The sequence below is a fragment of the Oryctolagus cuniculus genome, chromosome 6 (genome assembly GCF_051225735.1).
Source record: "Oryctolagus cuniculus isolate XC-2025 breed Fujian yellow rabbit chromosome 6, ASM5122573v1, whole genome shotgun sequence".
Lineage (NCBI taxonomy): Eukaryota > Metazoa > Chordata > Mammalia > Lagomorpha > Leporidae > Oryctolagus > Oryctolagus cuniculus.
In genome coordinates, this window is record NC_142872.1 from 127,901,208 (window position 1) to 127,921,276 (window position 20,069).

The following is a 20,069-nucleotide window of genomic DNA, read 5'->3' on the forward strand; positions in this document are numbered from 1 at the left end:
GTAATTCTATCTTTCAAATAAATTAATTAAAAAACAACAAAAAAAAAACAGAAAAGAAAGATTGTGGGTTTGAGGCTTGGAAAAATCAAAAGAATTGAGACTATGAAGGAATGATCTGAACTTGGACTTCGAGTAAAAAGCTAAAATGTTAGGAGGTGACCAAGCAGCTGTTGTCTATCTGCACTGCAGACAGAAAATGCTTTAAAAGCTACATGTGTTGTATTAAATCAGTCTAGAGGGAGGAGGAGAGGTTGGAAAGAGAAAATTACATAACTGCCCATTTTCTTTGCTTCCGTATCCCCACCTGAATTAAAGGCCAAGCCAAAAGAAGACATCTGGTGGACTCAGGCTACGTTTCTACTGGGAAGGAAACTCATTCCAACATTTACTCAGAGTCAACTGACTGAAATTAAAACATTACTGGAATCCCTGAGTGCCAGCACTTGGATTTTCAACCCATAGTCACTTACTTTCAGCCAGATGTGGCCTTCGTCTTCAGCAGACCTGGCCAAGACATACGGAAAATTACTCCATGGGTCACATACAGATAATTCTTTTTTGAAGATTTTAAGTCTGATAAAGTCTGGAAGAGACAGAGACGAGGAATCTGCACAGACAGAGATGCTGTGAAGTTATTATGAATGAATAAACAAGTAAGAATAGTTCATCCTTGCCAGGGGCTCTAGGATACACAGAAATGGATTCAAGAAAGACACACGTGGGAAATCGCTCTTGTGGACTCAACACTAGCACCACTTCCACAGGCACGGGGGGCAGGGCCCATACTTCATCCTGAAAGTGGGGTTAGCAGGGCAGAAGAGCGATGGGTGACACACTTTCTGTAAGTTAGGAAGCTCTTCCGTGTGCCATCAGAAGGGACTCAGAAAGACGTCCCAAGAGTTGAATGGGCAAAGCACGAAAACGACTCCCTTGATATTCGTGCAGGACCCTTGGTGTCACGGTCAAGAGCACGGCTCTGGAGCAGCTCTGCATGGGTTGACGTCCAGCACTGCACTTGGTAGCTGAGTGAGCGTGGGCAAGTCCCTGGTCCTCTGCAGACTTCCGTGTTGGTGCTACTACATCAAGAATGCTAAAGGCCCAACCGGGTGAGGTTCTGTAGGACTTGATGCATTAGTGTGTGGGAAGAGCTTAGAACCTAGCGCACAGTAGGTGCATTTAAGTACACCAGACCCTCGCTAGACAGCATCTCTATAAAACAAAAATGGAGGAGAAAGCAAGGCCGAAAAAAAAAAAAAAGTTCAACATTGCACACAAATCCAAGTCTATCTTTCTAAACTCAGGGCTTTCCACACCAGCACACTGCTGCCGTGAGACCAGGGGCCTGCAGCCAGAAAGAATCAGGGTTAGCATCACTTGCTTTAGCTCCTCGGGGCTGCACTCTGATGGCGGGGCCATTGAGCAATGATCAAGAAGCTGAGATTCACCTTGTTTGAAGGAGTCTTGGAGTCTACCATGGTTGTTCCAGCCCGCAGAGATCAGCTCAGACAGCTCTGTACCCTCATGGAAATGTGCACAGCTCACACATAGGCCGGGAATATTGTGTTGCCCACCTTAACAGAATGCAATTAGAGAATCCTTACGTTCATTCTTTATTACTGAACTGAGTTATACATAGGATTTCCCAAATAAAATAAGGTCTGCGTTAAATTATTGCCTACCTTGTCATTATCTCCTCAACAATAGGATTTAACTCTCCAATGAAGAACTTGAATTTGCTCTATGCTACTGGCTTTTAATTACTCTTTTCACCACAATCAATGGAGAAAAAATAAATCACTGTGACTCAGTGTACCCACACATCTATAGTTGAAGCAAACATTTTAGAACATAATGTTTTCCCTTAGTACATGCAATGTACTCTGGTATTTACCATTTTATTTCCTTCATTTTATTTTTGAAATGCTGATTGCAGTCACTGAGCTGTTACCAGGATCACCAGTTGGTTGCCATCCATGGTTTAAAGAGCACTGCATTAACAGTTTCGGCCAATCATTTCTAGGTACCGATGACAAAGTTCACCAACATCTGTAGAGCACCATGCTAGAAACTAAATGCTTAGAGAGTTTCCAAATTGTATAATCCACTCCCCCTGAAATATTTTAGTACGTGCATGATAAAATTTACTCCAGGTACTTTGTAAATAAGAAATGGTGTTACTGACTTCACTTTCATTGGTTGGTTTACTTAAGTCCATGTCCACTAATTACATTAAAATGATCCATTGTTGAATGGATGTTCCCTGATGTTACATCAAGTATTTGTAAACTCTATCAGTTGAATACAATGGGTGATAAATACATCCTCCCAGGCCTTTAAAGGGTCCCCCTAGGAAAAAACTTCCGTCTACCACCAAAATGATAGCAGACTTCCTTTAACCATGTCCGACCTCTCCACACATGCCCAACCCTCTGCAGCATCATTTCCTCACTCGCAGGGCTGTACTCCCCGTTCACGTACTCAGGCAGCTTTTACAAACTACAAGGCCAACAGCAAAGCATTCTCATGCCCAGCTCGTTTTATCAGGAAGATAAATATCCAACCCTCTGACATCCTTTTATTATTTTTAATTTTTTTTTATTTATTTGAACATCAGAGTTACAGAAAGAGAGGGAATGACAGAGACTCACTCCCCAGTTGGACAAAACAGCCAGGGCTGGGCCAGGCCAGAGACCAGGGCTCCTTCCAGGTCTCCCACATGGGTGCAGGGGCCCAAGCACTTGAGCCATCTTCCTCTGTTTTCCCATGCACATTAGCAAGGAATTGGATCAGAAGTGGAGCAGCCGGGACTTGAACCAGCACCTATATGGGATACCAGCAACACAGGCAGCAGCTTAACCTGCTATGCCACAACCCTGGCCCCTGGCATCTTTCATCATTACATATTTATCCTAATTAATCTCACAAAGTGCACTTTTCAAGTATTATAGAGGTCGTCACACCTGATATGGAATTCATTCATTAATTAGCTGATTGGTGACTACCACTGGGGCCAGCATCATGGCACAGTGTGTGCAGCTGCTGCCTGCGGCACTTGCATCCCATATCGGAGTGCCAGTTTGAACTCAGGCTGCTCCATTTCCAGTCCAGCTCCCTGCTAATGCACCTGGGAAAGCAGAGAGGATGGTTTGAGTACTGTGTCCCTGCCACCCTCGTGGGAGATCTGGACAGAGTTCCAGGCTCCTGATTTGGGCCATTTGGGGAGTAAAGAAGTGAACCCAGGATCTCTCTCTCTCTCTTCTCTCTCTCTCCCCCTCTCCCTCTCTCTCTGTAACTCTGCCTCTTAAATAAATAAATAAATCTTAAAGAAAAGGACAGGAAAGACAGCTCATGAGCTCACCATGCCATTGGACATGCTCTAGAACAGCACAGTCCATGAGAGCTGGCTGTGACAATGGAAGGTTCCAGATCTTCACTGACCAATATGGTCGCCATCTGCCACAGGTGACACTGAGCCCTCGGAATGTGACTAATGCAACCAAGAAATTGAATTTGGAGTTTTATCTTAATTTAAATGAAAACAGATACATGTGGAGCCAGCGCTGTGGTACAGCAGGTTAACGCCCTGGCCTGAAGCACTGGCATCCCATATGGGCACTGGTTTTTTGAGTCCTAGCTGCTCCTCTTCTGATCCAGCTCTCTGCTATAGCCTGGGAAAGCAGTAGAAGATGGCCTGAGTACTTGGGTCCCTGTACCCATGTGGGAGACCTGGAAGAAGTTCCTGGCTCCTGGCTTCAGATCCGTGCAGCTCCGGCCATGTGGCCAATTGGTGAGTGAACCATCAGATGGAAGAAACCTCTCTCTCTCTCTCTTTCTCTTTCTCTTTCTCTCTTTCTCTCTCTGCCACTCCTCTGTGTAACTATGACTTTCAAATAAATAAATAAATCTTAAAAAAAAAATGAAAATAGGCTTATGGCTATAACATTAGTGCAAATATGCATCATTTGTCACAGGACTTTCTAACAAACCTGATATAAAATAAATTTATTTATTTATTTATTGAGCATTTACCGGAATTTGCCAGTTATTTTGAAATCTACAATACATTTTATTGACCACAGTCACCCTGCTGAACAACAGAACACCAGAACCCACTCCTCCTGTCAGTAACATTGTACCCATCGATCAACCTCTCCCTGTGCACCCTCCCTGCACCCTCTCCCACCTCCGGGACCCACTATCCTACTCTCTACTTCTGTACAATTGACTTTTTTTAAAATTCCAGAGGTGAGTGAGATCAGGCAGGTTTACCTTTCTGTACCTGGTGTATTTCACATCCCATGTTTTTCCACGTTCATCCATGCTGTCATCAATGACAGAATGTCATCTTTTTTAGATGACTGAATAGTATTCCATTGTGCATACATACCACAATTTCTCATTCATTCACCTGTGGACAGACACTGAGGTTCTTTCCATATCTTGGCTACTGTGAATACTGCTCTAATACACAAGGGAGTGCAAATGTGTCTTCAACACACTGATTTCATATCCTTTGGAGATATATATAATGTTGTATATATTAATCCAGGGATTTCTAGATCAAATGGTAATTCTGGAGTGGCACTGTGGCATAGTGGGTTAAGCTGCCACCTGTGATGCTGTCATTCCATATGGGCACCAGTTCAAGTCCCAGCTGCTCCAATTCCAATCCAGCTCCCTGCCAATGTGCCTCGGAAACCAGCAGAAGATGGCCCAAGTGCTTGGGCTCATGCACTCATATGGGAGACCTGGAGCTCCTGGCTCCTGGCTTCAGCCTGACCCAGCCCTGGCCATTGTGGCCATTTGGAGAGTGAACCAGCAGATGGAAGACCGAACTCTCTCTGCCTCTGCCTCTCTGTAACTCTGCCTTTCAAATAAATAAATAAATCCTTTAAAAAAAAACTTGGTAATTCTATTTTTCACTTTTCAAGGAAGCGCTATTCTATTCTCCAAACATTCTCTGCAACAATGTGCAAGGGTTCCCTTTTTCCACATCATTGCCATCACTTGTTATCTCTTGCCTTTTTTGACAATAGCCATAGCTGATTGGAGTGAGGTCATTAGCCTACACTTTATGCAATTTGCTCTCACAACAACCCAACCTGGTTGTTGAAAATTACTGAAACCACACAGCTACTAAGTAAGCCATGAAACTTGAGATTCAGACCCAGCCCTGCCAGCAGAACCAGACTCTCTCCCACACCAGTGCCACTGGTCCTGTGTGTGTCTGCCTTTAACATCAATCGACAGGAAAAAGACCTGTGCAAGAGACTTGAGAATAAATTATTTTCTCTATCATTTACAAACGTCTCCTCTACTGGGAACCCAAAATGAGCCCCGAAGGAGGAGAGCAACCTAAGACAGAATCCTTCCAGCCCTAAAAACAAATGTCTGTGTGATTTAAATACAAGGCTGGAGATCAAGAGGTGAACTAGAATTCAGTTATATTTATGGCTTGGAGAAGCTCTGCCACTTGAGGATACGATACTATTTTTACATTTATTTATGATTTATTCCTGTCTGCTTCTGAGCGGATTTGAGGGGATTCACAGAGTGTGCTTAAGGCCTTAAAGGATCATAAAGAACAAAAGTCATTTTGGGAAAAAAAATTGATGGAATAAACACTAAAGTGTTACAGATATGGCAAAAAAGTAACAATAATTGCAGATAATAATTAGCATAATAACTTTATTAATTAACCAATTAGTAAAATGTGTGGGCTTTAGGTTGTAAATGGAATCTGTTGTTTATTTCTTGACAAAGAAATTAACTTCAGATTTTGCTGAAGATACAGACTGTTGCAATAATTCCTTTTTCTCTCGTCCTCCAAGAAGCAGACAGATTTTCAGGAAAATAGAACTCAGTAAAGACAGTTCTCTGAGAAGCCACGTCGCCCTGGCACTTTCCTTTCAAGAGCACCTACGAGTCCCTTTGTCCACCCAGCACTCACGCAGGTGCGGCCTCCTTGTTCTGTCCCTCTGAGCAGCCTCCTGTGGCCACTGCTGCGGCTGAACACTCCGAGGCTCAGAGCCTCTGTCTTTGCACCCGGCTGGGGTGAGGGGCGGGCAGCAGCCTCTCTACCACCAGCACACCAGGGACGTCTCTGTAAGCGAAGGACTGCTGTTGTCATTGACTTGCGACGGAGCTGAACTTGGCTGTGTGACTGTGTGTTCGTCAGAGGTTGCATCAAGTGTGTTGAATATGGTTAAAGATTTTTGCCTCTTCATGCACTTCCTTCTTATTTGAAGAAGGGAAATAATTACAAAACTACACACAGACACGCACACTTTTTCTACTTTAAACAGTTAACTCCTAGAGGGACTTTCTAAGGAGAGGTGTTTTGTCTTTCCCAGGTCAAAGTTAAAGGACTTGCACCTTTCAGGGCGCAGCTGCATGTAACCCAGCTTTTTCCTTAGGAGAGTCCTTGAGCTGGTAGTGATGGGAGAGTTAGGACAGTGGGGTGCAACGCCTTTAGCAGCTTTTTTTTTTTTTTTTTTTTTGACAGGCAGAGTGGACAGTGAGAGAGAGACAGAGAGAAAGGTCTTCCTTTGCCATTGGTTCACCCTCCAATGGCCGCCACAGCTGGCGAGCTGTGGCCGGTGCACCGCGCTGATCCGAAGCCAGGAGCCAGGTACTTCTCCTGGTCTCCCATGCGGGTGCAGGGCCCAGGGACTTGGGCCATCCTCCACTGCACTCCCGGGCCACAGCAGAGAGCTGGCCTGGAAGAGGGGCAACCGGGACAGAATCCACACCCCAACCGGGACTAGAACCCAGTGTGCTGGCGCCGCAAGGCGGAAGATTAGCCTATTGAGCTGCGGCACCGGCCTCTTTAGCAGCTTTAACGTTTCTCTAGTTCCATAGGAAGAGAACAGGGAAAAGGTTCATAATTTGTACACCTGCTATGTGTGATGCTCTTAATATGCCTTAATTTAATCATCACAGATCCACCAATGGTAGGTATGACTTTTATCCCATTTTGAAGATGAAAGCCACTGGGGTAAGTCACCCAAAATCCCTTGGCCAGCAGGCATCTAAGTGAGACTCAGAATCAAGACCATCTACCCCAAATCTCTGAGTCAAAGCTCCTAGGTTCATCTTTGATGGGAGGCACCAAGTCCACCTTGAAACTTATACGCTTGGCCTGGCACCCACTGGTGGCCAGCAAGTCTGGGCTGACTGACAGACTGTCTTTATACTCCTTACTCCCCTTTTCTGGGGAGTATATATACCCAACCATGTGCTAAATCCAACGCTCCAAAGTGATAAAATTCTAAAAACTGTTCAGCCATTACTAATGTACCATGCTCTCCCTCAGAACACCCACAAAGTCCCAACAGTCTTCTTTGGTGTCGGTGTACACCACTCACCCTTCCACCCTACTCAGTCCACTCAACACATACTTCATCAGAGGAGGCATTGTGGCACCACGGGTCAGTTAAGCCACCACTTAGGATGCCCCATCCCATATCAAGTCCTTGGGAATGGGTCCCACCTCTGCTCCACATCTAGCTTCCTGCTAGTTCATCTGGGAGGGAACAGATGATGGCCAAAGTACATGGGTCACCCAGTTAGGGCTCCTGGCTGCAGCCTGGCCCAGCCTTGGCTGTTGTGGGTATCTGGGGAATGAAGCAGTGGATTATTCTCTCTCTCTCTCTCTCTCTTCCCCCCACTCCCTCCCTCTATGTGTATGCTCATGTGTGTGCATGTGTGTGTATATCTATTTAACTCTCTCTTTGTGTTGCTTTGTCTCTCAAATAGATTAATAAAGAAATAAAACTTTAAATATTTATTTTGGGAGAGTGTAATAATGGAAATAAACATTGTAATTAATGCTGTCTCTTGGCCACATAAGACTGGATGAGTGACTTGTATTGTGACAGCCAGGTTAAGCCACCACTTGGTATGCCTGCATCTCAAGAGTCCTGGCCCCTCCACAAGTCTGATCCAGTTTCCGGCTAGTGTGCCTAGGATACAGTGGATGATGGCTCAAGTACTTGGGGCCCTGCCACCCACGTGGGAGACCTAGATAGAGTTCCTGGCTTTGACCGGGCCTTGCCCCCCACCAATTGTTGGAGGCATTTGGGGAGTGAACCAGCAGATGGAAGGTCTTTCTCTCTCACTCCCTCTCTCTCAAATATTTTTCTAAAAAGAAAAGGTGAATTGTTTTTTAAAATAAATGATTAAGAATTCCAAAAGTTAATGAGTATTAATGAGAAAGATAAGAGATTTAAGACCCAGATGTTGCTATAACAACATCTGTGGTTTTAATAGATTTTTTTTCATTAATAGACCTTAGCTTTTCCAGCAGTTTTTGGTTTACCAAAAAATTGAGTGGAAAGTCTAGAACCCCCATGTATGTTCCTCCTCTACTCTACATACAGTTTCCCCCATTACTAAATCTTGCATTGGTGTGAGTTATTTGTTATAATTACGGAGTCAGAATTGACACCTTACTTTTATCTAAAGCCCATAGTTTACAACAGGGGTCACTCTGTGCGCAGCTCATGCTACAGGTTTGGACAAATTCACGACAATGTGCATCCACCATTCACGGCACTAAACACTCCCTGTGTTCCATTGGTCAGGTCTCCCTCCCACCCATCACCACTTATCTTCCTACTGTCTCTATTGTGGCTTGACCTCTTCCAGAATGTCTAATGGCTGGAATCACACAGTCCATAGCCTTTTTAGATTGACTTTGTTCACTTAGCCAAATGCATTTACGTTTCCTCTGTATCTTTCATGGCTTGCTAGCTCACTTTTTTGACTGCCGAATAACACTCCATTGTACACATGGACCACTGTTTATCCACTCCCCTACTGCAAAATATCTTGGCTGTTTCTGTGTTTTGGCAATTATCAATAAAGCTTCTGCAACATTTGTGTGCAGGCTTTTTGGTAGATACCTAAGTGTTCACTTTGGATAAATACCGAGGAATGTAACTGCTAAACTGTACAGTAAAAGTATGGTTAGTTTTGGAATAAGCTGCCAAACTGCCTTCCAAGGGAGCCACACAGTTGTGCAATCCCAGTAGAAATGAATGAGACCTCCTGTTGTTCCACATCCTCACCCGCATGTGCTGATGTCAGTGCCTTGGACTCTGGGGACAGAGTGTCATCTCATTGTTGTTTTATTCTATAATCCTAATGACAGATGATGTTGATCATCTTCTCATGTTTCTTTGCCATCTCTATACATTATTTGATGATATATATTCAGATATTTTGCTCACTTTTTGAAAAAATTGTGTTATTTTGTTATCACTGAGTTCTCAGAATTCTTGCAGATTTTGAATGAGTCCTTTATCAGATGTGTTTTTTCAAAGATGTCGCCACAACTGTGGCTTTTCATTCTCTTAATAATCCCTTGTGTTTTAGTGAATGGAACATAGTTAATCATGTATCTACTTAGAAATATTTTAAATGAATAGAGCTAATGCAAGATGAAATTCTAAACACAAAAAAATCACGGAATGGTCAATATTTGTATTTAATCTCTGTATTAAATAATGATATTATTTCTAATAAAATGTTGGGGACTTCTCAAAGGATGAGAGAAATGAAGTATTTCTTTTTTTAGACTCCCATCTTATTAAGACCACATTTTTTATTAAAAAAAAAGTGAGCGACATATACGCAAACAGAATTTTTTGGTAAAAAAAAAATTTTTTTTAAATAAACTTACACAGCCTACTCTGGAAGTGATCGCAGCAGGCTGCTGTGAGGCCAAACTTTCCCAACCAGCCCTTCAAGTGCACCTCCCAGCCCGTAACAGGTGTTCTGTGTCCCAGCTCTGGTTTTGACCATTTGTCAAGTTCAGCTGAGCTCTCGCCTTCTCTGGAGCTATGTGTTAGGCTGGGATCTAGGAATTATCTGTAGGAGTGACCTTAGGCAAGTTGCTTCAACTCTTTGTGCCTGAGAGCCCATCTGAAAAACACTGCTGGTAATAACTACCTCCTGGAGTTGGTGGTGCAGCTCAATGAGACAATGCACATAAAGGACACAGACAAGCACCAGCCCACGGGGTCTTTATAAAGGAGTTGAGTCATGGCTACACAGTAGTCACGGTGCTCCCCAGAGCAGTTCGCACAGTTTACAACCTTGGCTACGTAGCCAACCCACCTCAACTGTACTTAGAAACCTATGCTCATTTTTTTTCACTATTAATAAAAATATATGGCAACCTTCTCTGCACTCTTTCTTCTTCGTCATGGCTGTTGGATTATAGTGACTCAACCACAGCTGCTTTGTTCTACACGGACGTGGTGCTTAGCACTTGCTCGGCAGCGCTGTGCTCCACAGGCGATCAGAATAGGCCACTGGGGAGAAGAAATGGAGCCATCTCGAGGAGGCCTGGCACAGTCTCCACCCACGGCCAAGCGGTCAGAACACGGAAGTCACAGCTTACGTGCACTGCAGTGCACAGGGCTTCCAACACGTTCCACTCTTTCAAAATTGGTAAAACACAAAACTTCTGGGAGGTATCATTTCCCTGGAGTGTTCCTTCTGAATAATAATGAGAAACTACCTAAGCAAAGAAATTCCAGCAAACAGTCAAGAAAAGTAGTTCTTCACACGGGCAGGAGAATAAGCTTTCCAGAAGGAAAGAGAGTGACACTTCCCCCTCCGCCCGGAATTTGCCCACCTACAGAAAACAGAATTTAATGTTCTTGAGATTTCCATTAACAGCAAGGCAAACAGGAAGAATCTCTCAGAAGCACTTTATGAAGCTGCACAAAGACCTATTTTTTCAGCATTTCATGGTTGGCAGCTTAAGATAATTTTCTTCTTTACTTCGAAGGGGAAGATGTCTTAGTTCTTCTGACATGTTGATAACGTGTACCTCAGATCCACATAATTACAGGAGATAAATCTTGATGGAGCAGCTGAAAAGTTACAGACCGAAAATGTCAGAAAATAAAAGGAAAAACCCTCCCCTGGGTTATGGCCTTTTTTACGTGACACATTTGGGCCTACAAAAAATAACAAGCAATAGACTTCTACTCCCAGCCTCCCTCCTGCCTGCCTGCACTGCCTCTCCTGTGGGAGGGCTGTAGCCACCTGCACCACCCCAGACAGGAAAGCAGACTCGAAGGACTCAAACCCGAACAACACCCACGTACTTTATTTTACGTAAAGGCTTCTGTGTCGTCCTCTACCTGCGAACCGGTTCCAAGAAAGACCAAGCAGAGTGTCCCCTCTCTGGCTTTATCTGTATCCACTCCCAACTCCATCAAGGACCCGGTTCTCACACAATTTTAAATCCAGTGCATCTGTGTTTCTAAGACAGCACATCTCAGACCCTCAGGGTATCCATTCCAGGGAAGAACTGAGACACGCTTGAAGCCGCCGTGTGCTTGCTGTCAGTCACGCGTGCACACGCATTCAAACGTGTACACTGAACACACTCAGCACGTGCAAGTCATTTTTCCTGGGACGGGAATATTTGCAAGGTGAACCACACCCCACGCTGCTTCATCTGGGCAGGCCACAGTGTGGCGGAGCGCCAGTACAGACGTGACTGGGAGCCCTGTTAGCCCACACTCATGTCTAAATCAGCAGAGTCTGAGTACAGCAGGTTGCCCTGCCTGATGCGGCTGTGACTGCCCAGTCAGTCGGAGGCTGAAGAGAAACAGACTGAAGTCCCCCAAGAAAGACTGAATTCAGGCCGGCTTCAGATGGAGCTGCGAGCTCAGCTCTTCTCTGGGTCTCTACCCTGCGGAGCTCAGACCTCCAGCCTCCACACACATAGGAGCCAACTCCTGCAAACAGATCTTTCTGCATATTCATATTGATACAGCTATTAGCCTTATAGAGAGACAGGTGGTCCCTTTGTATTCCCGGGATATTGGTTCCAGGACTCCCATCAGACACCAAAATACAGGAATGTTTAAGTCTCATATAAAATAGTATAGTGTTCATTTATAACCCTATGCACATCCTCCTGCATGTTTTAAATCACCTCTGGAGTATTTCTAATATCTAAAACAAATGAAAGCTATGAAAATAGTTGTCCTACTGTATTGTTTAGAGTATAATGACAAGGAAAGGGGACCAGCGTGTGGCACAGCGCGTTAAGTCATGGCCTGCCGCACCAGCATCCCATATCATAGTGCCAGTTTGAGTCCCCGAAGCTCTGCTTCTGATCCAGCTCCCTGCTAATGCACCTGGGAAGGAAACAGGGACTTGGGTTCTTATCACCCATGACGGAAACCTGGACAGAGATCCTGGTTTCTGGCTTTTGTCTTTGGCCTGGCCTAGCCCTGGCTGTTGCTTGCTTTTGGGGAATAAACTAGTAGATAAAAGATTCTCATTCTCTCTCTCTCTCTCTCTCTCTCTCTCTCTTCCTGCCCCCCCACGCTCCCTCTTCCTCTCTCTCCCTCTCTTTTTCTATTACTCTGCCTTTCAAGTTATAAAATAAATCTTTTTCAAGAAATGACAAGGAAAAATGTCTGTATATACTCAAGACATTTTTTGTGAATATTTTTGATCCATGGTTGGTTGAATCTATAAATGCAGAACTCACGGATATGGATAGCTGTAGATAATAGATCTCTTGCATCTGTCTGTCTGTCTCTGTCTCTAAACACACACACACACACACACACACTTCTGGAGAACCCTTACCAATACATATCCCCATAGCTCCATCAGACTGGGGGTGAAAAAAAACCTTAAAACTCACCAAGCATTGAGAGGTGGACACAGGAACCTCTCCACTCTCCCATGCTGCTGCTGGGGGTAGAAGCTCCACACGCATACTAAGGGGCCATCGATGGATATCTAGGAAAGTGGATGGCGCACTCACCCGGTGACCAGCCCCAGAAGAGCAACCATGGAGGGCTGCAGAGCCAGAGCCACTGGGAGCTGTTGCCGAGTTGACCAACAGAACGGTTGAGTGCATTACCCCAGAGGACACTTGGAGAAATAGTGTCAAAACTCTCAAGTCACTCAAGAGAGACCCAAGTCCCAACCATGACTCAGTACAACCAAAACAAAACAAAAAGCCAGCGGAACCATGTGTGACACTCTGGGACCCCGATCCTCCCCCAGAGGACCACAGCCCCTGTCTGGCTTCCCTGTCCCCACCCTCCACCCCCATGGCCCGCTGCTCCCGCGGCCTGCTGTGAAAAGCCTACACTCATAACTTAAAGAAAGCCCTTGGCACTGTGTCTGCACATGGTAAGTGTTTGACAAACAGTAACTACTATGAAGGGCATAAAAGTAGGCAGCTCACTGTTTTTATAAGTGACTAGCTACGAAACCGCCTTCGTCCAGCACTTCTAGCCTGTATATGGTGGAATCAGATGAGCCACTGTGGTGGAGCCAGCCAGTTCTCTGGAGTAGTCAACTGACTTGGACATGGTATTCCTTTTCCATGAAATTAACAAATGGCGGGCACTTACCAATCAGCAGTTCGTTGTGTGTGGACTGCTCTTAGACTGACACGTGAAACACACCATTGGGTGAAACTGCATGATGGACAGCTGACAGAACAAAAGTGCACTAAAGTCTAATTTCCTTTCTGCTTCCTTCTTATCATTTTACAGGTGTGCCTTGAAAAGTGCATTGAAGGAGTTCATTGTGCTGTAGCGGGTAAAGCCACCACCTGCAACACTGGGCTCCCACATGGGCACCGGTTCAAGTCCTGGCTGCTCTACATCTGATCCAGCCCCCTCTAATGCACCTGGGAAAAGCAGGGGGGAGGATGGCCCAAGTTCTTGGGCATTTGCACCCACTTAGGAGACCTGGAAAGCCATTTGGGAAGCAAACAAGTGGATGGAAGATTGCTCTCTCTGACTCTCCCTCTCTCTCTCTGTAACTCTTTCAAATAAATAAAATTAAAAATTTAAAAAAAGAAAAACTATTATAAAAAAACAAATTCATTGAAAATGAAATAAAAAATAAGTTTATTGGGGTGGGGGCATTGTGGCTTGGCAGGTAAAGTTGCCATACCATACAGGTGCCAGTTCAAGTCCCAGCTGCTCCACTTCTGATCCAGCTCCCTACTAATGGCCTAGGAAAAGCAGCGGAGGACAACCCAAGTGCTTGGGCCCCTGCAGCAATGTGGAAGACCTGGATGAAGTTCCTGGCTCTTGTGACAATCTAGGGAGCGAAACAATGGATGGAAGTTTCATTCATTCATTCATTCATTCTCTCTCTCTCTCTCTCTTTTCCCTCCCCCTCTCTCTGTAATTCTTTCAAATAAATAAATATTTAAAAAGAGAGAAATTTGCCTCCCCAAATTTAGATGCTATCCAGATAAAGGTTCCTCAAAAACTTTGTGGAAAATATACATTGTGAGAAATTCATGCATGGATTTCAACAATTTTTATACCAAAATAAATGTATCTTGAATTCCACTTTTCCATGTACTGTGTGAAGTACCCTCATATTTTTTTTTTTTTTTTGACAGGTTGAGTTATAGACAGTGAGAGAGAAAGACAGAGAAAGGTCTTTCTTCCATTGGTTCATCCCCCAAATGGCCACTAAGGCTGGCGCACCACGCCAATCTGAAGCCAGGAGCCAGGGGCTTCCTCCTAGTCTCCTGTGTGGGTGCAGGGGCCCAAGCACTGGCCACAGCAGAGAGCTGGACTGGAAGAGGAGCAGCCGGGACGAGAACCGGAGCCCATATGGGATGCCAGTGCCACAGGTGGAGGATTAGCCAAGTGAGCCACGGCACCAGCCCCACCCTCAAATTTCTTACCAGGATCTATTGAACCAAACTATTCTCAGAGCCTCATTTTACCTACTCTCTGCTGTTGTGGATCAAAACAGAGCCCTTCAATTTCAGCACAGGGAGTACACAGTAGGCACAGAACATACACAGGGAATGTGTTTCGACACGTGCTTAGTTATCTTTCGGAGACAGGTTGGTATGATGAAGGACACAGATTTTTGGAAAGGGAACTTGGTCCTCTTCCAGTCTGCCAGAAACGGTTTCAAGGCCCTAACATTTTTTTATATCTTGAGACTGAACCAATTCCACTTCCCAGAAATTCTCCAAAAGGAACAATAATATCATATCATATGTGGAAAGATATCACTGAATTGCTTCTTTGCTGAAATTTCAACAAAGAATGTCTATGACTTCGCTAGCAGGAACAATGGGGCTTGTTTTGGTTTTGCCTGAGCGTTCATTCTGTTTTGAAAGCGCGAGCTGTACCGAGTTAGAACTCTGAGGCCGCCTCGCTCAACAACGACACGCGCTTGAGGAAGTCAGCCCGCTGGAGTGCCAGCAGTGAGATCCGCAAGACGGGGACAATAAATGCCTCCCTCGAGGTTCACCCCAGAGCCCCGCACACCAGGGCTCTGTTTCACAGTCGGTACGTCCAGTAGACATGTTGAACAATGGAACAAAGCATCCCAGAAGTTCTGTATGGTGCTAGTTGGTTGTGGAGGAGGAGACTGGCTGTTCCATGGCCTACAGTCCTCTAGCTTGGCACAGGCTGCCTGGGCTGAGGGACACTCCCTTCCATGTCATCACTCTTTCCTTGTCCCACCTCGGGTCAAGGCTGCTCAGACGTAAGGACTCTTCGAAGAAAGATGCCTAACATTGCACACAACAGCCCTTTGGGCACTTGGCAGGGGGCTGGGGGTACCTTAGCGAGAGAGATAAACGTGATTCTTGGGGAAAAATAATTACTCTGGTTTTTAAATATGCAGGGAAGACAGGATTTCCATTACTGACTGCTCAGGCTTCGAAACAATACCACAGGCTACGGAGCTGTCAATCCAAGTGCTTTCGTAATTTTGAGATATTAAGTCGGAATTTATTGAGAAAAACATAGAATGTGCCAAGAACCACTAGAGACTTCACCGAGAGCCCTGGCAATCGTCCTTGGGAAATTCCCTCCAACCCTGAGGATCAAGGGGCAACTCTTCAAGTGACCTGCAAAGCTCTTTATCCGCCCAGGCCTACTCCCGGGGCCTCATCTGTGGCCAGCCAATGGGAAGACACCCTGGAAAGTCTCTAGCTCCCCCACTCTCCCTCTTTTTTTTTGAGGGACAGAGTTAGACAATGAGAGAGAGAGACAGAGAGAAAGGTCTTCCTTCCATTGGTTCACCCCTCCAATGGCCGCTACAGCCGGCGCTGCATGGCGCCGCAGGCAGAGGATTAGCCTAGTGAGCCACGGCGCCGGCCCTGCTCTCTCTTGACTCTGGGACTTCATGCATGCTTTTCCTTCTGCCTGGAAAACTCTCCCTCCTACTTGGCTGGTTTCTGCTTTCAGGTGCCTGTTGCAGCTGGTTCATAAGCTTCATACTCTAACTGGCAATACTGGTGGCGTTGGGGACTATGCCACATAGGGCAGTGTCCCAAGGAAAAGGGTGCTTCAAAAAGTTTGTGGAAAATGCAATTAAAAGATAAATTTATTTTGGTGTAAGAGATTTTGAAATCTATAAGCTGGGCGTTTAGCCTAGCACTTATAAGAGAAACCAGTTGAGATACCCACATCCCACATCAGAGTCTCTGGGCTGCTGACTCCAGCTGCCTGTTAACCATCCTGGGAATCAGCAGTGTTGGCACAAGGAACAGGTCCCTGCTACCCACGGGGGAGACCTGGATGCCCCCAGCTTCAGCCTCAGCTGGGAGTCATTTGAGCATTTGGGAAGTGAGCTGATGGCTGGGAAGAAGGGAGCTTTCTCTCTCTCCCTGCCTCTCACATAAGTACATTTTTTCCAATTTTAAAATCAGTGCACTTTTTTTAAGATTTATTTATTTTATTTGAAAGTCAGAGTTACACAGAGAAAGGAGATGCAGGGTGGAAGGAGGGGGAGTCTTCAATCCGTTGGTTCACTCCCCAATTGGCTGCAATGGCCGGAGCTGCGCCGATCCAAAGCCAGGAGCCAGGAGCTTCTTCCAGGTCTCCCACACAGGTGCAGGGGCCCAAGGACTTGGGCCATCTTCTACTGCTTTCCCAGGCCATAGCAGAGAGCCGGATCGGAAAGGGAATAGCCGGGTCTCAAACCTGTGCCCATTTGGGATGCCGGCGCTTCAGACCAGGGTGTTAACCTACTGTGCCACAGCACTGCATTTCTTATGAACGTTTTTGAAGATGCCTGTACTGCCTATGCATTGCCCCATTAAGTCCTCACAACAAACTTATAAGAGCACGTGTTACTGTTACAGTGCTGACAGAGATGGAAAACCCATGGAGAGTTAGTTTCCCCTCTTTCATAGGCAGGCAACACGGTCGTCCCTGGTGTAGGAAAAGGGGCTACACCTAACTGCCTGGAGATTGTCCCCACAGCACACCACACCACACGACCACCAGGGACCCACAGAAGCATCCTCCTGCCCTGAGACCACCAGACAGGCGTGAGGGTCCCCTCTGATCTCTCCAGGGTCTCCACCCTTTGTAAAATGACTGTACTCAAAAATCATGTATTGTCCATTTCAAAATAGCCCCAAGAGAAGATTTTAAATGTTCTCAATACAAAGAAATGATAACTATTTGGGGTGATGGACATGCTAATGACTGAATTAATCATTGCTCAATGGAGACCTGTATGGAAACATCACATTGCCCCATAAATACAACTAGTATTTGTCAATTAGAAATAAAGGAAATAGGGGCCAGCGCTGTGGTGCAGTGGGTTAACGCCCTGGCCTGAAGCACCGGCATCCCAGATGGGTGCTGGTTCAAGACCTGGCTGCTCCACTTCTAATCCAGCTCTCTGCTATGGTCTGGGATAGCAGTAGAAGATGGCCCAGATCCTTGGGCCGCTGCACCCGCATGGGAGACCTGGAAGAAGCTCCTGGGTCCTGGCTTCGGATCTGCGCAGCTCTGGCCGTTGCAGCCAACTGGGGAGAAAACCATCAGATGGAAGGCCTCTCTCTCCCTCCCTCTCTCCCTCCCCCTCTCCCCTCTCTGTGGAATTCTGACTTTTAAATAAATAAATCTTTAAAAAAGAAAAGAAAGGAAGAAAGGAAATAAATAATAAAATTCCATTGCATAAAAATAATTGAAATTAAAGAGAGCTCTCTACCCATGTGCTCGTTCTCACTGTTCCACGCTGCTCTGATATCATCAGTTACAATCCTAAATTAACAATATCAGAGTATAAGTACACTTTGTACTGAAAATATTTACCCGTGGACTTGAGCCTGGCCACTCACGTTTCAGAGCAACGTCAGCAGGCAGAGTCAAAGGCCAGTCCCAGGTGTCCTTGAGATCTGCGTGAGCAGCCTTCAAGATGCTCCCCAGCCATCCTCACCTTCCCTAATCACCTTCTCCTCCTTGCCCTCCAGTGTCCTTCTCTCACACCGCACCGGGTTGACCACCTTGGTCTCCGTGAGCAATACAGCACGACAGATGTGGTAATGGTAGGTCCCCCCTGAGAGTAGCCTACAACAGACTGCAGCTTCCACCTGCGGCTCTTGGCTTTTGCTCACCCCTCCTGGAGGCTGCCATAGCACGAGTGGCCCTATGGAGAGAACCATCAGGGATGGAACCCATGGCTCCTAAAAATAATTGCATGCATCCAGAAGTAGAGCCTGCAGCCCTAGTCAAGTTTTCAGCCTCGTCCAGCCAACAGCTTAACTGCAACTCACAAGAGACTCAGCCAGAACCACCTACCAAGCCACTCCTGAATCTCTGACACGCCGGAAACAGTGAAACAACAGACATTCGCTGTGTTAAGCTGCTAATTTATTAAAAAGCCATCAATAACTAATACAGCAGCCCAAACAGTACAAGGTTTCTTTCTTTCTTTCTTTCTTTTTTTTTTTTGACAGGCAGAGTGGACAGTCAGAGAGAGAGACAGAGAGAAAGGTCTTCCTTCCGTTGGTTCACCCCCCAAATGGCCACTACAGCCGGTGCTGCGCCTATTTGAAGCCAGGAGCCAGGTGCTTCCTCCTAGTCTCCCTTGGGGTGCAGGGCCCAAGCACTTGGGCCATCCTCCACTGCACTCCCTGGCCACAGCAAAGAGCTAGGCTGGAAAAGGGGCAACCAGGACAGAATCCGGCACCCTGACTGGGACTAGAACCCGGTGTGCCGGCACCGCAGGTGGAGGATTAGCCTATTGAGCTGCGGCGCCGGCCAACACAAGGTTTCTTTAGTATTCATTATTATTGGGCCCATTTTATAGAGAAAGACACTGAGGCATAAAGAGGTTAAGTGAGCGCCTCAAAGCCTTGGCAACTAAAAAGAGGGAAAAACAAGATTTAAACATGGGTCTGCCTGAACTCAGAGCCGGTGCTTTTCACTGCCATAGTACGTCGTGCTTGTTCTCGAATCTTCCTTAAATCTGGAGCAGGAGCCCTGCCTACGTGCTCTCAAACCTGCCCTGTGGACAGTACTGCCCACGTCACATTCTCATTTCCTGTCTAAGAGTCTTCTTCCTGGAGCGCAGGAAGCTGTGTTCCTACATTCATTCAACAAACAAGTACTGATGATCTCCACTGTGCTGGCCACCAGAAGTACAAGGGTGAGTGAATGAACACTGATGGGACTCCATCCTTGGACAGCTTGCAGTCTAGTGGAAGAAACAGGCAGCCACCAAATAAGTAGAAACCTCACAACTGCTGAGCGCTACCACCCAGGAGCTCCGGGAGGCATTGGCCCCAGGCAGGAAAGGCAAGGAAGACTCGCTGGGAAGTGGCCACTTAGCAGTGGTTATCCCAGCGAAGGGAGAAGGAGGGGCCCTCCGGCAGAGAGAACCACCCACTCCACGTGCCCCAGAGGGAGGGAGACAGCTGGGCAGGGGCCAACGGCGGTGAGCACAGAAGGTGGGGATGAGGAGCCTGGAGGGAGGAGACAGGGCCAACCACATAATGCTCCCCTGCACCCTGTGGCCCAGAGTCACCTTTCCCCCAGAAGCAACAGGAGCAGCAGCAAGGCACGGGGATGCAGGGTGACAAGATTGTACTTGTGGTTCAAAGCACTCGCTTGTACCCTCAACGCCGGGCACAGCCCGGAAGAAGCTGGGAGGACGGAGGGCCTGTGTTGGGCGGCGGTGGCAGGAGCCACGGTGGAGATCCCCAATGCCCTGCATGCCGTCATGCTCAGGGCCCGCCCTCCACCGCTATTCCCGGAAATGAAACATGTGTTGAAATGATGGGTGGT

The 20,069-nt window shown here is 46.3% G+C and overlaps 1 protein-coding gene and 1 long non-coding RNA gene across 6 annotated transcripts in view; both read right to left on the reverse strand.

Moving 5' to 3' along the window:
- Nucleotides 1-20,069, reverse strand: part of NCALD (neurocalcin delta) — a 449,552-nt gene that overhangs the window by 329,171 nt on the left and 100,312 nt on the right. The gene's annotated exons all lie outside the window — the stretch shown is intronic.
- Nucleotides 9,479-20,069, reverse strand: part of LOC149126292 (uncharacterized) — an 84,715-nt gene continuing 74,124 nt past the window's right edge. For both annotated transcript variants that reach the window (XR_016236559.1, XR_016236558.1), the window contains exon 2: nt 9,479-10,886. This is a non-coding gene — a long non-coding RNA (uncharacterized LOC149126292). The remainder of the gene's footprint in view (nt 10,887-20,069) is intronic.